At 43.0% G+C, this 8,551-nt stretch overlaps 1 pseudogene; it reads left to right on the top strand.

Annotated features, from left to right (window-relative positions):
- The first annotated feature begins 6,507 nt into the window (after positions 1 to 6,507).
- LOC110194535 (HAUS augmin-like complex subunit 4 pseudogene) lies at positions 6,508 to 7,562 on the top strand (annotated as a pseudogene).
- The last annotated feature ends 989 nt before the right edge of the window (positions 7,563 to 8,551 follow it).

The raw sequence follows: 8,551 nt of genomic DNA on the forward strand, positions 1-8,551 counted from the left end.
ATCTTGGGCTGCAAGCTCCTTACCAGTTAAAGGCTGCTTGCTGGCCTTCCGCTAACTTCTGAGAGATTCTCTCCTTTTTTATTCTAATCTCAATCTCCCCCAGAAAGCCTGAGGCAGGAGGTCTTTCCCACTGTTCCTTTTCCAATCTCAGACCTCAAAAGTTACCCCAAAATTTTTCTGGCAGACACAAAACATACATAGACAGACAGACAGACAGGGTGCGCACAATCCTACTTCTAACCTTGTCCGGTCAAAACAAAATCATTTTGTCCTAGGGTCCCCTTTGAATAGGTTCTGAGGTTTTTCTCTCTTTTTTTTTTTTTTTGCTTCTTTTCTTTTCCTCTTACTTGACTTAAGAATATACCTGTCGCTGTTGGGGTTATAGCCCCTGGGCCACAGCAACCAGCATAACCTTTTTCTTCTTGAGAGGCCTCTCTCTTATCATTTACATACAAATTTAGCAGTTGACAAATCCAATCCTCATCTGATTCTAACATCCTTCCCAGAGGGCTATCAGAAGGAATGTCATCCCTGGGGATTTCTCCCCCTCTTCCAGGTACCTTAGAATTTGCCCCTCCCATCTCCGAATCTGTTCCTAGCTCACGGCTAACCGATCAGATCCCCGGACCTTGGGAGTTTGAGACCAGCAAAGATTGTTTCTTACCTTTGCCCAATATATTGGCTCTTGTGGTCTGCCGGCGGCTTTCCCCAATCCCCTGAACTTCTTCCACGTGGTCCTAGATCAGGAGTTCGGTTGGGAAAGGCTCAATTCACCGAGACCGCTGAAATACAGCGGGAGCGCTCTTCCCGGGATGTCTTACCTTATCCCCTCCGAAATCCAGATCGAGCCCCACGTTGGGCGCCAAATTGTTAGAAATAAACTTGACACCAAAAATTTAGTATCAAGAAAATTTATTATAAAGAAAGTCCAGAGGATTTAGACATTTCTGGCCAGGAGGGGTGGGCCCTGAGTGTAAGGGCAAGTGTGCTTTTATGCAGTTGAATTACCTCCCAGGACGGGATTGGTCCATCGCTTCCCAGGCCACACCCCTCCTAACATGTTTCCCCTTGACATGCTCAAGTATGTTCCCCCTCTCCCCTGGTCATACATCCCATGACTCGTTAATGAGGCTCCAATTGTATGCGAGGTGTGTCAGATAATAGTAATGAAGCTCATTAAGCAGGTGCACTAGCACTTTTCAGGTGTCCTCAGGTTGACCCCAACTGGTCTGAGCTGGCTTGACCCTTGATTTTGGAGTCTTCTTGGAACAATCCATTTACTTCCTATTGGTCAAGCACATCCCACCTACAGTGTACCACTTCCTGGGACCTTTGTTCTTTAAATCTCTGCATTATTCTCTTTCTCTGTGGAAATTTAACCTTTACCTGACTCTCACAGTACCAACCCATCTAACACGACAGAGAAAAGTGAAGCTACCTTTATGAGTTCATTGGTGTAGCTGTTAGTTAGTGGGAATTACTGATCAGAGGATTCCTTGATCTCCACCCTTACACAGAGGACCATGACTGCTGCTGGCTTGGTGATTACCAGCTACTGGGATGGGAACTGGAAACAAGTTTAGCTGGTATGATTCAGACAAGCAATCCTAATCCAGATTTGACCTCAAAGCTGCCATTTTCACTTGTCCCTGCAATGATCTAGGCCATTTGAGGTTCTGAAACAATCAAGACATAAACCCCAACCAACCCAGATGTCTTTAAACACTTCCATCTCCTAAGATGATGACTAGAAGAATACCCAAGGCAAATACCACTGCTCTGCCACCTTTGTGTCTCTAGTCCTCTCCTCCCCCTTCCCAGGACTGATTCGACCTCCTCATGCATAGTAACACACAACTCCTTTCACAATGCATCCCCTGATTTACACCTTACCACTTTATCTTGACTCTGCTTTCTCCACACCAAAGTGGGTCTCCTTCAGCATTACCAGTAACCATATACCAGTGGTCTTCTTGTTCCCTGGATCTCCTAAATAACCTAATGGAACTGTCCTCAGTTTCTCCCCTCCAATTGTGACCACTGTGAAAGGACCTTTCCTTCTGATACCAGCATGCCTCTTTGTTTCTGTACCCTATGGTATTCCAATATCCTAACACACGGGATGAAATATCATTGTCCTTTTATAGTATCCATATGCCAGGCATGCCTTCTTGTTACTTAGCTGTTATCATTCATTTTTAGGCCCAGACATCTGAATACAATCAACCAAGCAGATTCAGCAACCAGTTTCTTGACTTGGGGTTCAATATTCAGTGAAGATTTTGAAAATCGCAAAAGATGAAGGCCCTGGAGTCTGAGGACAAGGTCACTACCTAGTCTGGATAGATTCCTAGGCTCTTTTGGTCTTATTATTGTGGTCTTATTATTATGTCTGTTCCTTTATCCACTTCACATTTTTTTGGTGTCAATAACTTATCTAAGTAAGTTGTCTTGGAATTGTCTTCCAAAAATTTTTTTTTATTAATTTATTTTGATTTATCAACAATCACTTCCATAAGCTTTTGAGTTTAAAATTTTTCTCCCCATTCTTCCCCACCTCCCTCCCCAAGACGGCATTCAATCTGGTATAGGCTATACATATATATTCCTATTAAACACATTTTCACATTAGTGATGTTGTAAGGAAGAATTAGAACCAATAGGAGCAACACAAGAAAGAGGAAACAAAATAAAACAGAAGGAAAAAAAAGCAAATAGTATGTTTTGATCTGCATTCAAACTCCATGGTTCTTTCTTTGGATGTGGATAGTATTTTCCATCATGAGACCTTTAGAGATGTCTTAGATTCTTGCATTGCTGAGGAGAACTAAGTGTATCAAATTAAGTCATTGCACAATGTTACTGTTACTGTGTACAACATTCTCCTGGTTCTGCTCACTTCACTTAGCATCAGTCCATGCAAGTCTTTCCAGGTTTTTTCTGAAGTCTGCCTCATCATTTCTTATAGCACAATAGTATTCTATTACATCCATACACCATAACTTGCTCAGCCATTCCCCAATTGATGGGCATCCTCTCAATTTCCAATTCTTTGCCAGCACAAAAAGAGCTGCTATAAATATTTTTATACATGTGGGTCCTTTTCCCATTTGTATGATCTCTTTGGGATACAGTCCTAGAAGTGCTATTGCTGGGTCAAAGGGTATGCCCATTTTTATAGCCCTTTGGGCATAGTCTTGGAACTGTCTTCATTGTATACCATGTTTTCTCTTCATTTTTGGCCTTTCTTCTAGTTTGGTATTGAGTTTGATATTTACTATAACAAGCTGCTAGTATGAATGTATACAGACAGCTGATTCAGCAATGACTCTCGCATTGTCAATTTGTGTATGTGAAGGTAAACTCAGTTTTATTTTGGTGGAGAGTATTCAACATGTCTAGAGCTCCCTACCTCTCTCCTTGAAGAAAGTACTCATGATATGAGTATAATCTGTGGTTCAGCGCCATCCTCCTGCCCCAAAGGACTGAGCTCAAGGGAGTAGATCCAATCCTGGTGGCTGACCCCATAATGTAGAGGGAATGGAGGGGATTAGGACAGCAAGTGGTTAATGTGGGAATTGAGTCTACCACACTAACTCTATCTTGTGACTCAATTCTGTAACTAGCTCAGTTGCTTTTTTATTCAATTATAGATTTAGTCCAATTTCTGTCTCGTGAGAAAACTTTAATTGTGGGCATTGGGAAACCTTATTGTATTGTTTGAACTTAGACCTGTGTGGCTGGGAAATTGGAACACCTCTCCCTGCTGTTTAGAGACCCTTAAATAAGCATCTAGGTTATGCTAACCAAAAACACAGTCAGATTCAAAGACTGATACAAGAAGTTATCTCCTTGTATATCTCAAGCAACCTATGTATTTTAACTGCAAACTGGCCCCATACTGAGTAATTATTGTTTCCATGTTCCTTTGATTGCTTGCAGACTTTTGGGGGGAGTGGGACATCTCTTTTTCTGAATTCAGGGAATTGTACCTGTTTGCTTTCCCCCTCCCGATTTGGAAAGTCCCTAATCTTTCCTCCAACTAGAAATCAGATTACTGAATATTGTATTGTTTTCTTTTAATCCATTGGCCTTTTTTGATTGTTTTTAATATATAAGAGTCTGTCTCCAGATCAGCTATGAAGGACTCAGCTCTTCTCAGCAATACAATGATACAAGACAAGTACAAAGGACTCACAAAAGAAAATGCTATCCATATCCAGATAAAAATCTGATGGACTTAGAATGTAGATCAAAGCATATTTTTTCACCTACTTTATTCTTTCTCATGGTTTTATTTCCTTTTGATCTGTTTCTTCTTCCGTAACTGTGATGAATATGGAAATGTGTTTTACATGATAGCACATGTATAAACAATATCAAACTGCCTACCGTTTTCAGAAGAGGAGAGGGGAGGGAGGGAGAAAAATTTGGAAGTCAAAATCTTGTAAAAATGAATGCAAAAAAAATTTTACAATATGTAATTGGGGAAAAAATAAAATACTATTTAAATTTTTAAAAAGAGGAAGAGATAGAATAGCAATACTGCAAAAAAAAAAAAGTCTGTCTCCCTCTGTATTTGGAGTCCAGGCCTAAGCTAAGGAGATCTGGTCTGGGTTTGTTGGGCAATTGCCATGTATTGCTTAATAAATCAAGATACTCAGAAGATTGAACTTTTGTTTCCTCAGTCATTTAATCTTTCACCCATCACAAAGTTGATTTCTTTCTTTCCCCCCTTGCTTCCATCCTGGAGTTTTACTCTGAGAAAAATCTCCAAAATAAAACTTAGGTTTGCTTGTATCTGGGTTTATTTCAAATATGAGTAACAGGGTCTTCAACTCCTACAAAGCACTTGATTTATAATCTGGGTAATGGGTATAGGATAATTTTTATTTCATTCCACAGGAAAACTATAAGACAGTAAGCACTCATAAGAGCCTGTGAACAAATATAGACACAGAAAATATTCAAATAGTTTATCAATTGCACCTAGGAGGGAACTGGACCTGGAACTGTTCCTAGGGCAAATCTTTGTCATTCCCTTGTATTTCTCCCCTAGGGTCCCACAAAGGCTCCCCAAGACTCTCCCTGGAAGATAAAGGTACTTGGGGATTGCTGAATGAGTGAACCTCTTCTTATGGAACCTGTACTCTCCAAGTAAATTATTGGCTTTGCTTTCCAAGGGATGTGCTGTGTAGGAAACATGTGGGCTCTCCTCTTCTTTCTCTAAGGAAACTTCTACCACCTTGATCACCATCTCCCCTCGGATCCTGATGGAGACAGCCCAGGACCCTGAAACCAACAGCCTTGAAAATAGCAGTGTCCCCCAGGCTATCAGAACCACTTCCAGCCCACCCCCTGCAGCCATCATTGAGAGGAGAAATCACTATGGAGAAAGGACCCACCTTCTTCATCACTACTGGGAACCACTGCTGACCAATATAAACTCAGGAGCTATTTGAGTGGCTGCACTTCCGCTCCCCCTCCCTCCAACCTTCAGTCCTGCTTCCAGCCTAGTCCTCACAGTCATCATGGGGGAAATCAACTCCTGTGGAGGAGGGCCAGCCACCTCTACCAGCTTCCAGCAAGTGCTACCTATAAGGCAGGCAAGCCAGCTTAGATGAAGCAGCAAGGCACCCTGAGGGAGAGACAAAGAGGCAGCAGGTGCCAGGCAAGTCAAAGGACCACCACCTTGACCATCACCTCCCCTTAGACCCTGATGGGATCAGACCAGGATCCTAAACCCCAAAGTGCTGGGAACAGTGATATTAAATAATGACAGTTTAAAAAGAGGCCTTTATTAGAGGCAGCTAGGGGGTGAAGTGGATAGAGCACTGGCTTTAGATTCAGGAGGACCTGAGTTCAAATCCAGCCTCAGACACATAACACTTACTAGCTGTGTGACCCTGGGCAAGTCACTTAACCCCATTGCCTAGCCAAAAAAAAAAAAAGAAGAGGTCATTATCAACTACTTTGCTACAGCATCCTGATGACCATGAGACTTCATCCAACTTGCAGCTAAAACCTTCTGGTTGTTTTTTTTTTCTTTCTAGTGAGGCAATAGAGGTTAAGTGACTTGCCCAGGGTCACACAGCTAGTAAGTGTCAAGTGTCTGAGGCCGGATTTGAACTCAGGTCCTCCTGACTTCGGGCCAGTGCTCTATCCACTGCACCACCAAGCTGCCCCAAACCTTCCATATGTATTGTCTTCCCCCCTCAGAATGTGAGCTCCTGGGGTCTTCTCACCTTGGGCATAGGTGACTCATGCTTCCTCTCCTTCAGTTCTGTGGGCCTTCTTCAGGCCTTATGTGGGGGGGCAGTGGGGATGGCCCTCCCACTTTACCATTCCTACTTAGGGTCTAAGAGTACAGTTCTGCTTCTGCATTTGGAGACACGGGAGGGCTTGCAAAGGCTTTGGGGGAGCTACCACCACCCAGAATCAAGCCCATCTGTTGTGTCAACGGGAGCTGCAGGATTTTGCTTCTGAGGCCGAAGTTCTAAGGAAGAGATGGCATTAGGAGATTTCTGCTTGCCTGGAGAGGGCATGGAATTTCTCCAGCAAGTATACAGCAAACAGCTGCCACCCTGTAACCTGACTGAAGAAGACCTCTTGCAGAACCCTCACTTTAGCAAGCTCCTGCTATCTTTCTCAATACATGCAGAGTGGTTTAAGCACCACATTTGCAGAAGAGCAAGCTGAGGCATGGAAGGGGTTTGACTGCAAAAGGCAGCATGGCTGGGGTCAGAGATTCTGCAGAGACTCCTACAAGAAATGCTTGTGGACTATTATGTAAAGACACATGACACAAATCTGACCCCAGATGATAAGACGTTTCATGAGACCCTTAAACAGAGGTTACTCATGACTGAACTGACTGAACTTTTGGATCTGAGCCAAGAGAAAGCCATGCCACCTTTGCTGGGACTTGTGGAACTGATGCCCCCTTCAGAGGATTTTGTGAGGGGGTGTCTCCAGCCAAAAATAGAGGAACAACTCAAGTTTCACTCTGCTCTGCTGCCATGAGCCGAGTTCAGATTCTGATAGTGTAACACCAAAAACAGCAAAGGTATGGTGGCAGCTAGCAGATGTGCTGACAAGTGAGAACCAGAATGCCAAGAAACAGCAGAAGGAAGAGAGAGTGTGGCGTGTAAAGCTTAGTTCCACCTGTTCTCAGGTGGTCCTCTATTGTCTTGCATTGCTACAGAGGGCTTCTTCAGGAACACCTGCTACATGCACAATCAGAGCTGGATCAGATTAATGCCCAGTGCTTGGAGATCAGGTGTAGTGCCATAATTCTGAAGCCAAGAATGAAGGAACCACAGATTTTGTCAGATGCTTACACAGATGAGGGAGTGGCAGTTCATTGCCTCACTAGGGATAGTCTAGAGCGGCCCATTTGCCTACATGAGTAGGATGTGGAGAAATCACTCCAGGTCTTGAGCACGTGAGAAGTGCTCCGTGATAGATTTGACAAACTGGTGAAGGAATATACCCATTTGGTGCAGGAAGATGAGAACAAGCTCTGGGCTGTCTGGTAGGAGTTTAATAAGTCTTACCATTGAGGTTTTTTTGTTCTTTTTTTGTTTTTGTTTTTTTGTTTTGGCTAGCCAGTGGGGTTAAGTGACTTGCCTAGAGTCACACAGCTAGTAAGTGTTATGTGTCTGAGGCCGGATTTGAACTCAGGTCCTCCTGAATCCAGGGCCAGTGCTCTATCCATTGTGCCACCTAGCTGCCACCTTACCATTGAGTTTTGCAGAAACCTAGGACCAGGGTCCTTCTGCCTCAGCAACACACATTCTCCCTGTCTTGTTTCTCCTATATGAGTATTGCCTCAAAAGGGGGAATGAGGAGACACCACTCATACAGTATGAGCCCTAGTGGCCTAGGCATTCTTCTAGTTTATGCCCTGTGTTTACAATAACCTGGCCTCCTCTGATTTCTCCCTAGGAATAGATTTACACATCTTGGGGCCTTTTGAGAAAACCAATTCTGGAGTTCGTCCAATTGTTTCCTAAATAAAATGTTTTTTTTTTTAAATTAAAAGAATATGAACTCCTTAAGAGCAGGGATTGTCTTATTTTTTTTATTTGCAACTTCAGTGTTTTTAGCACAATGCTTTGCACATAGTAAATATTTAATAAATGCTTCATTCATTCATTCATTCATTCATTCACTAATTTCATTCTATCAGAAAATTTTGTGGTTGCTGTCTTTCTTTAGTTGTGTCCAGCTCCTCCTGACCCCATTTGGGGTTTTCTTAGCAAAGATTCTGGAGTGGTTTGCCATTTCCTTCTCCAGCTCATTTTATAGATGAGGAAACTGAAGCAAAAAGGCTTAAGTGACTTGCCCAGAGTCACACAGCTACTAAGTGAGGCCAGATTTCAATTCAGGAAAATGAGTCTTCCTGACTCTAAGCCAGGTACTCTATTCACTGTACTACGTAGCTGCCTCAGAAAATACTCTTCTCTTAGTAGGTCTGGTAGGAACTTTCAAATTTGGGGCTACCCCTAAGGTAACTCCCAAAGTTGGCACTGCCCGGAAAGTTTTCCTT

Source organism: Phascolarctos cinereus, unplaced genomic scaffold (genome assembly GCF_003287225.1).
Source record: "Phascolarctos cinereus isolate Bilbo 61053 unplaced genomic scaffold, phaCin_HiC Scaffold_4;HRSCAF=312, whole genome shotgun sequence".
NCBI classification, from domain to species: Eukaryota; Metazoa; Chordata; class Mammalia; order Diprotodontia; family Phascolarctidae; genus Phascolarctos; species Phascolarctos cinereus.